Source organism: Arvicanthis niloticus, chromosome 22, assembly GCF_011762505.2.
Source record: "Arvicanthis niloticus isolate mArvNil1 chromosome 22, mArvNil1.pat.X, whole genome shotgun sequence".
NCBI lineage: Eukaryota > Metazoa > Chordata > Mammalia > Rodentia > Muridae > Arvicanthis > Arvicanthis niloticus.
In genome coordinates, this window is record NC_133429.1 from 4,878,072 (window position 1) to 4,895,395 (window position 17,324).

Genomic DNA, 17,324 nt, shown 5'->3' on the forward strand with positions numbered 1-17,324 from the left:
CTTCACACTGTGCAGATCCTTACAAAGACATGAACGAATTCATAGCGGGGAGAAATCCTGTGGATGTAAGCATTGTGGGAAACTATTTTCATGCTTGAGTGAGGTTCAAAGGCATGAACAAACTCACTTCAGAATAAAATATTACATGTGTAAACAATGTGGGAAAACTTTCTGTTGCGGTAAATCTCCGACCCAAATAAGTCTGGTCAAGGAAAACACAACTCAGTATTTATGGATATAAACTGGAAGCCTTGATTGGGCAGATTTACCATTGCACTACTCTATGCCCCAGCTATGCGATCCCTTATAACTTGAGGTTTTTCTAGGACACGTTCTTTTCTTCCCTTGTCCTTCCACCTCTGGCTTCTCTCTCTCTCTCTCTCTCTCTCTCTCTCTCTCTCTCTCTCTCTCTCTCTCTCAGACTTCCTCTTCTGACTCCTCCCCTAAGCCTTTTTCTACATCTCCCCTTCTACTGCTCAATCACTGGCTCCAGCCTTTAATTTACCAATTCAATTGGACAGAAGGTTCACAAGAGTACTGATTCACTCCTCCTCTGCAGCCCCTCCCAGGAAAGTGGAACTACCATCAAAACATGAGGCTGGGGCTATCCACAACACTTCCCCCTTTCTGTCCAGTTAAAAGACTCTTAGATATAAATTGAACACAAACTATATTACCATGTTGTAATTGTTAAAGTACAAGATAGACCTAATACCCAGTCCATCATTTTTGTTAACTAAATAGAACCTCTACCATCTCTCTCAACTAAAAGACTTAGTTCTGAACCTGGCTTAAGTTCTGTCTTCAGAATGAATAGCATCCTAAAATCATCTTCTCAAAATAAATAGGCTGGGTTGGCTTTGAGACTATAAGTCTTCAACCCCATCAGAAATCCAGAATGACTGAATTAACTGAAATTATGGAAAGCACAAAGCGTGGCTTCTAAAACTTAGCCAATTTATAGAGACCGCTGAACACCTTGACAGTTCCTTACTTCAAAACGTTGGAGCATCTGGTCTTTAGCCTTCTGGCCCAGGATCATCTGACAGACCTAGTAATGCAGAATTATTAAGGGCTGATTACTCTGTCTTGGCAGATATAATCAGTCAACTATTCCACAAGTGTGTCCTTTTTCTGCACAGTATTTTGTCTGTAGATGAAGAGAGGCAATTCTTGCGTAGTGGCTGTCTCACCACAACTGGAGTAACTCCAAAGATGTTCAATTTCTTCTTAGAATCCAAGACAGGGAAGCTGTCAGGAGCAGACAGGTCTCTAATAAAATGAACGTTTATACAGGAATGCTTGTAACATCAATTCTGTGGACTTCTGACGTTTTTGAAAACCAACTATCTATGTAAAGCAATATGAACTGTTGTCTGTTAACTCCTTTCCGCTATTTCTAATTAAAATCTAGAAAACACTCTAACAGTAAGCTCTGAGCCATGCAATTGCTATAGGCCCTTAACCCACAAGCCAACCATCTCAAATCAGTTTTAAAAAATGTTAAAAAAGGACTGGGTCTAAGCCTTGTATTTCTAAATGAGTTATATAGGCACAATGCCTATATGAGAGTAACAATATTAATCCCACTTTTATATCAATAAGAAACTCACATCAGAGAAAACCCTAAATTTGTACAAAATAAATTCTGTACCAATATAAGAGATTATAACTTCAACTTTGTAACAATCATAAAGATTTCCACCAACGTAAGATATACCTATGTAATGTTTCACTGAAGAGTAAATTTGCTAACCTAACCCTATTTGTCTATTTCTATGATATTACTATGTCCCCCCTTTCTTTCTTCCCTCCCTAAGAAGGAAGGATAGAGAAGAGGACAGGAAAGGTAGAAATCTCTGAGTTTAAGTTCTCTAGTTCCCTCCCTGTCCAAAGCTACATTTGTAAAGTATCCTTTAAATGACAACACATGTATAATTTCTAAAGTAACCAGAACCATCCACCCCAACATAAGGAATTGGGATAATGATCTCCTTTTGTCTGCTTCCAGCTGAATTGGGGCAAAGAATTCCCATCTGGGGCCCAAAGGGAAATAGGAAAATTGGCTTAGTCAAAGGAGAGCTAGCGGGCATCATTTGCCTTGGAGTCACTATGTACTGAGAAAGTTCATTGCTTAGCTAACATCGTGACTGTGACAGTCAGAAAGGCTAGACAGACAATCTAGCTGTTCTGGAAAAGTTCTGGAAGCAAGTCCTTAAAAGAAGCAGCCTCAATGTAGTTGCAGTAGAATCAAGCATGAATCTGGAACAGAAGGTCCTGGAGTCTCAACATCCCTGAGTATGAATCTTGTTAGGGCTGCCTTTCTCTTCTTTTATCCTGCAACATATGAAACTTAAAAGCAGCAGGTATTTCTATAAGGACATTCACATGGAGCATGTAGGGCACACAGCTTGGTCAATGAAGATCAATAAAGAAAGGCAACTGCCTTTCTTCAGGTTAGTTTGATCACTTAATCAAACAGTAATATAACTTTGTATACATGCCCTCATAAAGGATGGCATGTATTAACAAGTCATAAGAAATTAGCACCCAATTACGTGTTCTTGGCTTTGTATAGACATTTTAGTCCCAGCCGGTTCCAGAGCTGTCTCCATATAAGAGACATAAACATCACCATATATACATCACCTATTTGGTTGGTTGTGTTAGTCTCCCTTTTCTTCTTCTGTGTCGCCAAACTCTGTAAAATGAAAGACATCCATTTGCCAAATGTCATTTCTTTGGGTTCCCTTAGGGTTAGCTCCTGTAGGCAGTGGAGTTTGGTTATATAATGAGCAAGTAGGACATTGCCTCGCAATTTCCTTGGGTTGTTGCCAAGTGATAGAGAACTCTTTCTTTAAACCTTTGCTGTTAATGTGGTGATTTTTTTTTTTATGGAATTCTGAAGCCTCTAGCACACTTCCTATCAATAGCTGGTTGATTTCATTATTACCTTGTGCTAGAGGGCCTGGCAGACCTGTATGGGATCTTATGTGTGTTATATATAGTGGGTAACTCCTATTTCTGATAATTTGTTGTAGTTGAATAAATAGTGAGGTCAATTCAGAATCATCCTGGTTAAGTTCAGCAGTCTCTACGCATAAAACAACCCTTTCTGCATATTGAGAGTCAGTTACTATATTAAGGGACTCTTGAAAATCTGACAACACCATGATTATTGCATATAATTCAGATTTTTGAACTGACTTATAGGGACTCTCAGTCACCTTACTTATGTCTTCTGATTTATATCCTGCCTTTCCTGGATTTACTAGCATCAGTGTAAAACGTAGGGACTCCAGATATCGGATCCCTTTTATATACGAGGGAGAATCCAATTAGTTCTTTTTATGAACTGAAACTGCTTGCTTTTAGGGTATCTGTTGTTAATCTCTCCCAAGAAGTTACTGCATGCTCTTTGCCAATGTTCATCTTGTGTCCATAACGAGGCAATTTCTGCATTAGCAATAGGTACAACAATTTCAGCAGGGTCCATTCCAACTAATTGTTGAAGTCTCATTTTTCCCTTCAGTATCAATTCAGAGACCTTCTCAATGTAGGTTTTTAACTTCTTACTCTGTTTATGAGCTAAAAATATCCAATCTAAGATATAATCTTCTCTCTGCACAAGAATTTCTGTAGGAGAATGGGTAGAAGGTAAGATAACTAAGATGCAGGCCATCTTTGGATCAATACGATCTAGATGTGTATCCTGCAATTTTCTTTCTACCAAGGCTAACTCCTTCTCAACCTCAGATGTCAGTTTCCTTGGGCTATTTAAATCTTTATCACCTTGATAAGTTTGAAATAAATTACTTAGCTCTTGAGTGGCCAAGCCAATCACTGACCGCAGCCAGTTGATATCTCCAAGTAGCTTCTGAAAATCATTAAGGGTCCTTAACTGGTTTCTTCTGATTTGTACCTTTTGTGGCTTAACCCTTTGTAGACTTATTTTATATCCTAGATAATTAATGGAATCCCCTCTTTGTATTTTTTCAGGGGCTATTTGTAATCCTGAGTAAGGCAAGGTTTTCTTTACTTCATCAAACATTCTTTCCATGATATTAATATCTGGATCAGCCAACAAAATATAATCCATATAATGATAAATACTGGATTGGGGAAATTGTTTGCAAATCATCTCCAATGGCTGTTTTACAAAGTATTGACATAAGGTAGGGCTATTTAACATTCTTTGTGGTAAGACTTTCCAACGATTTCTTTTTACTGGGCAACCTCTATTGAAGATAGGTACTGAGAAAGCAACCCTTTCCTTATCACATTCATGTCGAGGAATCATGAAGAAACAATCTTTCAGATCAATCACTATGATGGGCCATTTCATAGGCAACAAGGAAGGCAATGGGATACCAGGCTGCAAGGAACCCATAGGCTGAATAATATTATTAATTGCTCTGAGATCTGTCAACATCCTCCATTTGCCAGATTTCTTTTTAATGACAAATACTGGAGAATTCCAAGGACTGGTAGACTCTTCTATATGCTGAGCCTCCAGCTGCTCCTGGACTAGCTGTTCTAATACCTGTAATTTTTCTTTTGTCATAGACCACTGCTCAATCCAAATTGGTTGATCAGTCAACCACCTTAGTGATAAGGCTGTTGGTGTCTTAGCAGCAATGGCTCCTTGGGGTAGAGCTAAATTGTCGGCCTCTGCCGTATCTTGTTTATGGACAGCTTGGACAGACTGTGACTGCCTTTGATAATGTTTCCTAACTACTTTTAAATTTTTATTAGGAGCCTGATGGGTTTCATGACTAGACACTGACACTGAAGGGGTATTAATTTGGGTTTTCCACTGCTGTAATAGATGTGGCCAACTTTCAGGCCAAGAATTTGGAGAGATAATGGTGACATCTGCTCTAATGTCAACCATCCCTTTAATCTCAATATTATTCACTAGTATTCTTAGTTTTGGTCTTTGATCCTCTATAGAAGTTTGCCAAAATATTTGCTTTTGGCTCCCTGTGATGCCTTCTGAATTGTCTATAAAACTTGCCTCAGCCTTATCTGGTCTCAGAACATCTTTTTTTGAAGCAGTGACATTTAATTGTCCTGAGGAAGAGAACTCTCCCTGCCTGGCATTGGGGCCTTCGAGAGGCCCCTCTGGGAGTTCTTTGGCAGGGTATTGCTTCATTTGTCTGTTGTTTCTCTACATTCCCTAGTCAGATGTTGGCTTTTGCCACATCTTTGACATATTCCAGAAGGCATAGGCCCCCGTTTTGTATTACTTTGGTTTTTCCCGCAGTCATTTCTGAGATGACCCCATTCACAACAATTAAAACATTTGAAATCTTGGGTCATCTCTAGGTGTCTAATGGCAGCTTCTCCTATTACCGTCATATCAGCTGAGTGAGATCCAACATCAGCTGTGTATCTAATCCACTCATCTATTGATGCTGACCTTGCCCTCAGTGGTCTGGTTACTTCCTTGCATTCAGCAGTTGCATTTTCAAAGGCTAAAGACTCAATTATTGCCTTTCTTGCTACTGAATCTGATACACTCCTTTCGACAGCTGGAAAAAGTCAGGGAAGGTTTCTTTTGGACCTTGTATGACTTGAGTAAATGGTTCGTCTCTTCCCGGATTCTGCAACTTTGTCCCAGGCCTTTAAGGCTGACAATCTACACAATGCCAGAGTTTCTTTATCAAGTAGAGCCTGAACCTCTATTTCAGCAAAGTGACCTTCACCAAGCAGTTGGTCTATGGAAATCTGTCTTCTCCTGGCTCTATTTTGTCATTCTATCTCCCTCGCCTCATCTCTCCACCATGCAACCCATTGTAAATTTCGACAGGTTCTAGTATTGCTCTTGCCATATCTTTCCAGTCTTGGTGGATTATTCTATTTTTAATAGCCCAAGAAGTCAGGATTTGTTTGACAAATGGTGAGTGCATTACAAAATTAGTGACACTTTCCTTAAATTTTCTGATCTAACACATCCACAGGTTACTATTCAAATTCCTCATAACCCTGTGGATAAACAATGTCTGGAGGTTTTTGTTGTATATTAACGGGATAGACTAAAGTTTGTTTTCTAATAACCCTTGGTTATTAGAAAAATAACCTAATTTCTCTATTTCTTCTGTCTCTACCTGTGTATTTTCCTTAACTGAAATTTAAAATTTCTCCCTTAAGGTTTGTGTCCATGCTTCATAGCTCTCCTTTTGTCGCTCTTCCTGTTCCTTGAGTTCCTGTAGTCTCTGTTCAAGGTTCTGCCTCAACATTTTGAATTTTTTCTTATATTGTAACTCTGATAGTTTGCTGTCCATTTTATTTTGATTGATTAATTTTACAAGGTTATTCTCCGTCTTGCTTCCATTCCTCATTATTTTCTCTCTGCTGCTCAGTCTGATCTGTGAGCTGCTGTATCCTCTGTTCTATCATCTTTTCAAGCTTCTGTCTCCCACCTTCATTTTCATCTTTCTGTCTCTTATTCTGATCTATAATTTCTGTGTCTTCAGTTCTACTGTTTCCTCTAAGCTTTGTTGCCAAGTCATAAGCTTCTCTTTCGGATGTTCACGCTGCTCTATAATTTCCTGTATCTTCTGTTCTAAGCCCTGCTTCCATAATCTTAACTTTTCTTTATGTTGTAATATTGCATCATCTGGCTTATTTTGATTTGCTAATTTTAGTAAATTATCTTCTAGACTTTGTTTCCAAATTTTATCTCTATCTCCTTGCTGTTGCTTATTTTGACCAATAAAATCCTGAACCTTAAGTTCTAGTGTTACTTGTAATGTCTTTTCCAAGGCAAGGAATTTTTTACCTAGGGCCCTGTCTTTTGAGAGGATATAGTAAATAGAGAATAAATATTGCAATACCGATAAATGATAAGGTGTTTATGTTCCCTAAATCGATTCCTGTCTAACCATTTGATATATCATCACATAAAGCCCAAAAGATATTTATTGTTTTTGTCATCTTTAAGTATCAAAAGGTTATGTGTCTTTTTTATATCAACGAATTGCCTGGTCCAGAGCCCTCAGTTCACTGTTTCTGCCTGAAAACTACCTCACAGGCAGTTGTGTTCTAGGATCACCTGTCCCTCCTTGCAGTTTTTATAGGGCTCTGATCAAGCCCAGATGCAGGCTGAGGTGCTGCTCCTGATCCTGGCCGTAGCTCTCTAGGGGTTGGGGGAGGGAGTCTCTCTGCGGTTCTTTGTAGGCCCCTCAGACACACTCAGCTTTCAATACACGCTGGTGCAGCCTAGAAGGCTGCTGAGCCATATTCGGGGGGGGGGGGGGGGGCAATGAGCTTTTATCTGAGGTTAGTTGAGTCCTAAGTAATAAGTTGGGCACCAATTTGTTGCGGTAAATCTCCGACCCAAATAAATCCAGTCAAGGAAAACACAACTCAATATTTATGGATATAAACTGGAAGCCTTGATTGGGCAGATTTACCATTGCACTACTCTATTCCCCAGCTATGAGATCCCTTATAACTTGAGGTTTTTCTAGGCCACGTTCTTCTCTTCCCTTGTCCTCTGGCTCTTCTCTTTCTCTCTCTCTCTCTCTCTCTCTCTCTCTCTCTCTCTCTCTCTCTCTCGTTGACTTCCTCTTCCGACTCCTCCCCTAAGCCTTTTTCTCCACCTCCCCTTCTACTGCTCAATCACTGGCTCCACCCTTTATTTTACACTGGACAGAAGGTTCACAAGAGTACTGATTCACTCCTCTGCAGCCCTTCCCAGGAAAGTGGAACTACCATCAAAACATGAGGCTGGGGCTATCCACAGCAGCTTTCTCTAAAAGTAGTTACCTTCAGTACCATGAAAAGATTCACAATGGAGAGAAACCTTGTGTATGTAAGCAATGTGGGAAAGTATTTACTTTTTCCAGTTCCCTTCAACATCATGCAAGGTTTCACAGTGGAGAGAAACCCCATGTATGTAGGCAGTGTGGGAAAACCTTTCCTTCTATGAATCAGGTTCAGAGACATGAGCAAACACATAGTTCAGTTAAAGCCTTTGTGTATAGTCAGTGTGGTAAAACCTTTACTCTCCACAGTTCCCTTAGGGATCATGAGAGGGTTGATAGTGGAGAGAAACCATATGTATGCAAGCAATGTGGTAAGGCCTTCACTTACCACAGTTCACTTTGTTACCATGAAAAGATTCACAATGGCGAGAAACCTTATAGATGCAAGCAATGTGGGAAAGCCTTCTTGCAGTGCAGTTCCTTGCAAAGACATGAACCAATTCACCCTGTGCAGAAAAGTGTGACTGTAAGCTAGAGAAGCCCTACAGTGATATAAACAGAGCTTAGCTGGCCATTTTGTCAGAATATAGAAGGTCAAAATGCCCACAGAAATCCATAAAATAAAGACTCTGCCCATTAGGTTCCAGAAAGGAATGAGTTCTCTAGAGTTCTGCTCATGCTCAAAGAATTTGTGTGAGGTTGAATTAAAGTATGTATTTTATTAGACCAAGGAAATTTGAATTCAGTGTGTCATGATCATTGCTCACCACTCTTACCTGGGCTTGTAGAGAGAGGGACAGAGAAAGAGGGAGGGAGAGAGAGACAGAGAGAGGAACAGAGAGGGAAAGAGGGACGGAGGGGGAGGGAGGGAGAGAAAGAGGAAGAGAGAAGGAGTGAGGGAGAGAGAGACAAAGATGAAAAATGTACAAGGTTAATGTTGCAGAAAAGGAATGCACAGTGGAGAACACTAATTGCTTAAAAGGTTAGCATAATTAAGAATAAACCATGAATTTTTCCCTGGGACAATAGGAAGGATATTGAGGATGTAACCTACCCATTGAAGACTCCAACCTGTAAATATATGAAGTAATGTGAAAAGAGAGTCTGCAGGGATCTCTTGCTCAAAATAATTGCCCAGGGGAGCATTTTTCTTCTGGTTCAACTACCAAGATACACAGGCTACTATTCTGCTAGAAGGGGGCCATTCTACACGTTAAGCTAAGCAGCAGAATGTGACATAATCCATCATATGGTGCTGGTTTTGCAGGTATGCAAATGCAACTCCGTACTTATGGAGGCTTGCTCCGAGTCCACTATGACTAGGTGATATGCATCACAGTTTGATTCCCTATAAGGAAGGCAATACACTACACATACAAAGCACATACAAACTCCCCAAAAAGAAGCATTGTTATTGTTGCTGGGAGACTGTGAATGTGAGGCCTGTGTAGCAGCAAAGACTGTAGGAGATGCCAAGACCATGGCTTGTCTGCTAAAGAGTCAGGAAGTAGAAGCAGCAACAGAAATGGAGGAGTGGGTTTACACAAGGCTAGTGAATCTCAGGTGAGATGACCAATAGACCTAGGTGCTGACACAGATCTTCAGGACTTGGTAATTGTTCTTCTAGGTTTTGGCTTTGCTTTTGACAGGGTCTGTCCATGCTGTATTCTCAGTTTCCTGATTTGGAATGTAAATGTTTAATATATATCTATATCTATATCTATATCTATATCTATATCTATATCTATATCTATATCTATATCTATATCTATATCTATATCTATATATATATATCATTGTATCTTAAATTTTATAACTTCTTTTCCCTAAGGGCTAAAAGTTCCAAGATTGCCCTCAGTCTCAGAAGAGACTTTGGAGTTTTAAAGCATCCAAGGTACTAAGACACTGGGGACTTTTGATGTTAGAGTGGATTAATTTTGCTTTCTGAGATGGCCACAAACCTTTTAGAGCCAGGGGAAACATGGGTGCTTCTGGGAGTCAGCTTGACAAGAGGTAGACTTGGTAGTGACTGATTTTTATTGTCAACCTGGCTGGATTTGTAATCACTTAAGAAAATCACTTATGGGAAAATCTCTGAGGCATATCCAGAGATTTAATTGCTGAGGGAAGACCTGCTTTGGATTTCATTGTGCCATCTCAGAGTTGGGGCCCAGACTTAATGAAAGTTTAGAAAGGACAAGGCTGTCAGATCAGCATCATTTGTCTTCAAGCTTTCCAAGCTGTAGCAAACCGTTTTCCTTCAAACCAAGATTAAATAGGCATTTTTGTAAGTTGTCTTTGTCTGATATTTTGTCTTAGGATCAAAAATTTTTTACACCTTGTGAATAACATCAATATGGGCAAACTTTCTACTCACTGTTTCTTTCATCATGAAATGATTTGTTAATGATAGGAACTCCCTCTATGATGCAAATTATGTGAGAACACCTTTAATTACACTTTTATTAAACTTACACTGGAGAAAAACCATATGGGCACAATCAAGTGTGGCATATTATCTTGCTGTGATTTCTTTCAAAAATGTATAAACATCCACACATCTATCTTTCAAGATAGAGTGTGGGACGTTTCAGTTATCCCAAGTCCATTCTGGCAAGCATGATACTGGCTAATGAGAAAACCGGTGTCAGTGTAACCTGTGGAGGCATCTCTAGTTATCTCAATTCAGAGGTTTAAAAGAATGGGGGTGGTGGGATGGGTCAGTGAGTAAGGTCTTTGCTGCCAAGCCCGATGACATGAGTTGATTCCCAGGACCCATATGGGGGAAGGAAAGAACCAATTCTTGAAAGTTGTCCCTGATCTCCGCACATGCACTACCATGTGGCATGTGCATCTACCCCCCAACTCCCCACATACAAATAAGTAAATAAATAAATAAATGCAATACATTAAAGAAAAACTTTATAATCCCACACTATGCTTGGTAATGTTCATTAGAATAGTGTATAGAAGTCTTCCACTGGTCCACATGTTTGAATACATGCTGGATCAAACTCTTCTGGGAATGGAAAAAAGAAAACTCAGTTATAATAAATAGCTTCAAAATCCTGTGAAGTTTCTTTATGCAGTCCACTTCTAGAAATAAGCGGTATGCAAGATGTGTTATAATTTGTGTAGAATTCTCTAGAAATTATAAAACCTGATGGAAATGTTCTAAGAGTTATAAATGTGTTATCACTCTCATTTATTTATTGTTTTGCTTTTAAAACAACTCAAAAATTATGTGTATGAGAGTTTTGCCTACATGTATATTTGTGTACCACTTGCATACAATGCCTGTGGAGATCAAAAGTGTGCACCAGATCTTCTGCAACTGGTTACAGATGATTTTAAGTTACTGCGTGGGTGCTAGGAATATTGAGCCCTGGCTCTTTGGAAAAGCAACAAATACTCTAAGCACTGCGTCATCTCTCCAGCCCCTAAAAGTGAAAGTGGTTTAAGGCTGGTGAAGTGGCTTAGTGGGTAAATGCACTCGTTGCTTGCTGACCTGAGTCATGTGATAAGAGGAAGAACCAATCCCTGCAAGGTGTCCTCTAATACCATGAAGCCAGAGCGCATACATATACACATTAGATAAATACAAGTTTTTAATAAATTAAAAAATTAAAAAGCACATGCTTTCCAATACAATCCCCATGGAAATTCCAACTCAATTCTTCACAGAGATTGAAAGAGTAATTCTCAAATTTACCTGGAATAACAAAAAACCCAGGATAGGGAAAACTATGCTCAACAATAAGAGAACTTCTGAGGGAACCACTATCCCTGACCTCAAGCTCTACTACAGAGCAATAGTGATAAAAAAACAAAAACAAAAACATGGTATTGGTACAGAGACAGTCAGGTAGATCAATAGAAAGAACTGAAGACCCAGAAATGAACCCACACACCTATGGCAACCTGATCTTTGACAAAGAAGCCAAAACCATCCAGTGGAGACAAAAAGACAGCATTTTCAACAAGTTGTGCTGGCTCAAGTGTCGGTCAGCATATAGAAGAATGCAAATTGACCCATTCTTATCTCCTTGTACAAAGCTCAAGTCTAAGTGGATCAAGGACCTCCACATAAAACCAGATACACTGAATCTAATAGAAGAGAAAGTGGGAAAGAGCCTTGAACACATGAGCACAAAGGAAAATTTCCTGAACAGAACACCAATTGCTCAGGCTCTAAGATCACCTATAGACAAATGGGATCTCATAAAATCGAAAAGCTTCTGTAAGGGAAAGGACACTGTCAATAGTACAAAACGGCAACCCACAGATTGGGAAAAGATCTTTACCAATCCTACATCCAATAGAGGGCCAATATCCAAGTTATACAAAGAACTCAAGAAGTTGGACTTCAGACAACCAAATAACCCTATTAAAAATGGGATACAGAGCTAAACAAAGAATTCTCAACTGAGGAAACTCGAATGGCGGAGAAGCACGTAAAGAAATGTTCAACATCCTTAGTCATCAGGGAAATGCAAATCAAACAACCCTGAGATACCACCTCACACCAGTCAGAATGGCTAAGATAAAAAACTCAGGTGATAGTAGATGCTGGCGAGGATGTGGAGAAAGAGGAACACTCCTCCACTGTTGGTGGGATTGCAAGTTGGTACAACCACTCTGGAAATCAGTCTGGCAGTTCCTCAGAAAATTGGACATAGCACTACCTGAGGACCCAGCTATACCACTCCTGGGCATATACCCAGAAAATGCTCCAACATATAACAAGGACACATGTTACACTATGTTCATAGCAGCCTTATTTATAATAGCCAGAAACTGGAAAGAACCCAGATGTCCTTCGACAGAGGAATGGATACAGAAAATGTGGTACATTTACACAATGGAGCATTACTCAGCTACTAAAAACAATGAATTGGAGAAATTCTTAGGCAAATGAATGGAACTAGAAAATATCATCTTGAGTGAGGTAACCCAGTCACAAAAGAACACACAAGATAAGCACTCACTGATAAGTGGATATTAGGAAAAAAGTTTGGAATATGCATGATATAACTCACAGACCATATGAAATTCATGAAGAAGGAAGACCAAAGTGTGGTCTTCTAAGTCCTACTTAGAAGGGGGTTCAAAATAATCACAGGATGTAGAGGGAGGGAGAGAGGAAGAGGAGGGAAAAGGGGGCAGGATCAGGTGTGGGAGGAAATGGGGAGAAATACAGAAGGTCAGGAAATTGAATGGAGGAGTGTAGCAGTGGGGGATGGGGAACTGGGGCTAGACACTAGAAAGTCCCAGATGCCAAGAAGCAAGAGTCTCCCAGGACCCAATGGGGATGACATTAGCTGAAATACCCAACAAAGGGGTGAGAGAACCTGTAGAGACCATATCCAGAGGTTAGACAAGGGCCCTTTTTGAAGGATGGAGCCACCCACCTATCTCAATAACACTAACCCAGAATTGCTCTTGTCTAAAGGAAATTCGGAACTAGAGTAGAGACTGAAGAAAAGGCCATCCAGAGTCTGCCTCACCTATCGATCCATCCCATCTGCAGACACCAAACCCCAACACTATTGCTGATGCCCAGGAGTGCCTGCTGACAGGAGCCTGGTATAGCTGTCCTCTGAGAGGCTCTGCCAGAGCCTGATAAATACAGATGTGGATGCTTGCAGCCAACCATTGGATTGAGCATGGGGACACCAACGGGGGAGTTAGTGCAAGGACTGAAGGAGTTGAAGGGGTTTGCAACCCCATAGGAAGAACAACAATATCAACCAATCACACACACACCCTCCCCCACCAGAGCTCCCAGGGACTAAACAACCAACCAAAGAATACACATGGAGAGACACCTGGCTCCAGCTGCATATGTAGCAGAGGACTGCCTTATCTTGCCATCAATGGGAAGGGAGGCCCTTGGTCCTGTGAAGGTTCCATGCCCCAGTCAGTGTAGGGGAAGGCTAGAGAGTGGGTGGGTGGGTGGGATAGCACCCTCATAGAAGCAGGGAAATGGGATAGCAGGTTTGCTGAGGGGAAAATGGGAAGGGGGATAACATTTGAAATGTAAATAAATAAAACAACCAATAAAAAAAACAAATTATTTTTGTGAGGAATAATTGAAATCTTTGTTCAGTTTATTCTCCAAAATTATAGAAGTCTCATGGAAAATGTAGTCCCTCGTGAATTATATCTTTTATAATTCAAGATAAAAGTTGATTAACATTAAAATTAATATACAATTAATAAACAAAACCCCCAAACAAACAAAAAAGCACATGCTTTTTGTTGTTATGTGTTTGTTTTTTGAAACAGGGTTTCTTTTTTGTAGCCCTGTCTATCCCGGAACTCATTCTGTAAACCAGGCTTGTCTCAAACTCAGAGATCCATCTGCTTCTGCCTCCTGAGTGCTGTGATTAAAGGTGTGTACCACCACCACCTGGCTTCATGCAATATTTTAATACATTTATGCATAGATCAAAGTTTGTGCATACTGAACCACAAAACAGAATCACTTGGCTGACTTTGGTAGTGCAAGTCGGGAAGCCTAGTACTTAGGAGGTGGAGGGAGAGGATCAGGAAGACCAGGAGGTTTCAATTCAATATTAGGTTCATAGCCAGTTTGGGACAACTTAGACCACATGAAACTTCATCTCAAAAGTATATCAGTAATAACAAAGAAGTATCATTTGCAGCAACGTTTTGATGTTCTAGATATTTAAGTATATGTTGAGGTTTGGATTTTCTAAATGTGAAGAGTCAACCTGTGTACATATTTGTAGACAGTTTTCTGAGACTACATCAGTTGGAGCTGAAATTTCATATCATTGGCTTGTTTTAAAAAATTTTTTCTTAACTGGACAGTGGTGGCCCACACCTTTAATCCCAGTACTCAGAAAGCAGAAGCAGACAGATTTCTGTGATTTCAAGGCCAGAATGATCTATAGAACAGCCAGGGATACACAGAGAAACTTTGTCTAAATAAACAACAACAATAATCATAATAACATTTCCTTCTTCTAAAATTCTGAAAAGCATTGTTTTCTTCTGTCAAGGATTTCTCCAGCAGTTTTTGTCTTCATCTTCAAAATTTTGGTCTTTCAATTTTGTTCCTAAAATGAAGACTAAGAAAAATCAATGGGACTTAACAATAACACTGACCCTGAGGATGATGACTCTATACCATTACACAAAATTATAAAACTCTTGGTAGTCTCATAACACAAACAAGTATTTTTGTATTTTAAACATCATAAAAGTACACTGAAGGAAAATAAATACGTGTTTGATCATTGGTTACATACGTGACAGTCTCATTCTTACCCATAGCAGCCACGTTACTGACTTCCTTCCGTACCACATCATTGTGGAGATTCTTTTGGGGAGGATTTAGCAGTGGCCACTCTCTCAGGCTGAGGTTTGCAGCTACATCCTAACATATTTCACAGTTGAAATATGTCGCATGTTCCTGAAACATATTTACAGAAGATCAGCCCGGTGACCTAATATCAGTTAAGAAGAAGTTAACCATGTTCTCATGATATTCACTTCATGATCTGCCAACTACACACTCTCTGTCCTTACTGGTAACCCTTCTATACTCTGACAAAATTCTTACACTAAGATTGAATTATCTTGGAGGAAACAACAAAATGGAACCATGCATTAGACTGCTGAGTCACCCCAATATAAAGTGGATTTATTGGATGATTTTTTTTAACAGACATATTCACAAAATTTAGTACATGGATTAAATTTACTGTCTCAGCACAGGTCCAGAAACAGTGCAGCCAGCCAATCTAAGTAATACAATCATATAAAAGTTCCTCCTTTAAGTTGTTTTCTAGGCATATTGTCACAGTGGCTCAATAACTGACTAGTACAGCGAGTTCTCCACGCTTCCTAGGCAGCTTGCCCCCCTTTGCATATAACCTTCAGCTTCTGCCATCCTTAGTTTTTGTCAGCTTCATACAAACACACGTATGCCTGGGAAGAGCGAGTTTCAACTGAAGAATTATTATCATGAGATTGGCCTTAGGATGTCTACAGAGCATTTTTTAAAATTAAAACTTTTTTTATACAAAATATTTTGGTCATGCTTTTTCCTTCCCCAACTCTTCTCAGATCCCCTGAGTCTACCTACCCACACAATGTCATACTTTCTGTCTATCTCTCAAAAAAATAACTACAACAAAAATAAAAGTAAACAAACAATGAAACAAAACATGACAAGACGAAACAAAAATCTCCATGGAGTTTGTTTTGTGTTGGCCACTACTCCTGACATGGTGCTTGCTATGGACTATGGTTAATGCACACAGTTACAGTCCACCAGAGAAAACTGATTTTCCCATTGCCAGTAGGTATTAATTGCAAATAGTTTTTTAGTTAGGAGTAGGACTTGTTTCAACGTCCCCTCTCAGTGCTGGAACTCCATCTGGATTAAATCTGTTCAGGTCCTTTGTGTGATGCTATAGCCTCTGAGTTCATATGTGCATGGGTCCTGTTGTGTCTGTTGGAGTCATACGTCACCTTTGGATCTTACAGTCTTTCTGCCTCCTCTTCCATATAGACCCTGGAGCCTAGAGGGAAGGGGTGTGATAAGACATCTCATTCATGACTGAGTGCTATGAAGTCTCTTACTCTCTGCACATTGTCCAATTGGGGATCTCTGATTAATTCCTCACGACTACAGGCAGAAGCTTCTCTGGTGATATTTGATAGCAAGAATGCTGCTGAACTTCCAGCTATTCACCTGCGGTCACTACAAAATAACATGACATGTCCAGAAGGCCAGGGAGAAAGGTTGAGAATTCTTGGTCAATACAAATTTTACTTCAAAATGTTCAGAGGAAAGATGAATTATTGGAAGATTCCAGCAAGGTTGTCAGATCCTTGTATAAATATTTTGTATGGAAAAATAGTATTTTTCACTCCTGTCTATATACCTAAAAGAACTTAAACAAGTCTTTGGGGATCAGCAGATAAAGTCTCTTGCTGCCAATCCTGATGATCTAATTTTGATTTCTGGGACCCACATAGTGAAAGGAGTTGTCCTCTGACTCCCATGCATATCCTTTGGCACACACACACACACACACACACACACACACACACAAAGAGTACACAGATACACATACATGCACACATATATGATTATATACCAGTGTTTATAAAAAGCATTATTTACAAATCAAAAGGTAGAAAGCACTTACAGTGGTATACAGAAGTGCAAGACCCATGCAGCAGGTATTATTCAGCTACAGAATGGAATGAATTACTAATACATTATACACCATGAAGGAACTTTAAACGTGCTGTTAAAGGGGGAGGGAGCGGGCACTTATACAACTCTTACACTTCCATTTATGTGAAATGGTCTCAAATAGGCAATTTCATAGGTAGAAACAAACCTGGAGGTTTCCAGTGGCTGAGGAGAAGAGTGGGTGCTTGTGAAAATGAAGTTTCCTTTTGGGATGCTGAAAATAAGTACTCTTTTTATTTCTATTTATGTGTCCAAGTGTATATTACATGTGTGATTGTCCCCATTGGGCTAGAAAGAGGGCCCTGATACCCTGAGCTGACGTTAGAGGCAGTTGTAAGCTGCTGACATGGATGCTGGGAGTTCAGTCTGGACCC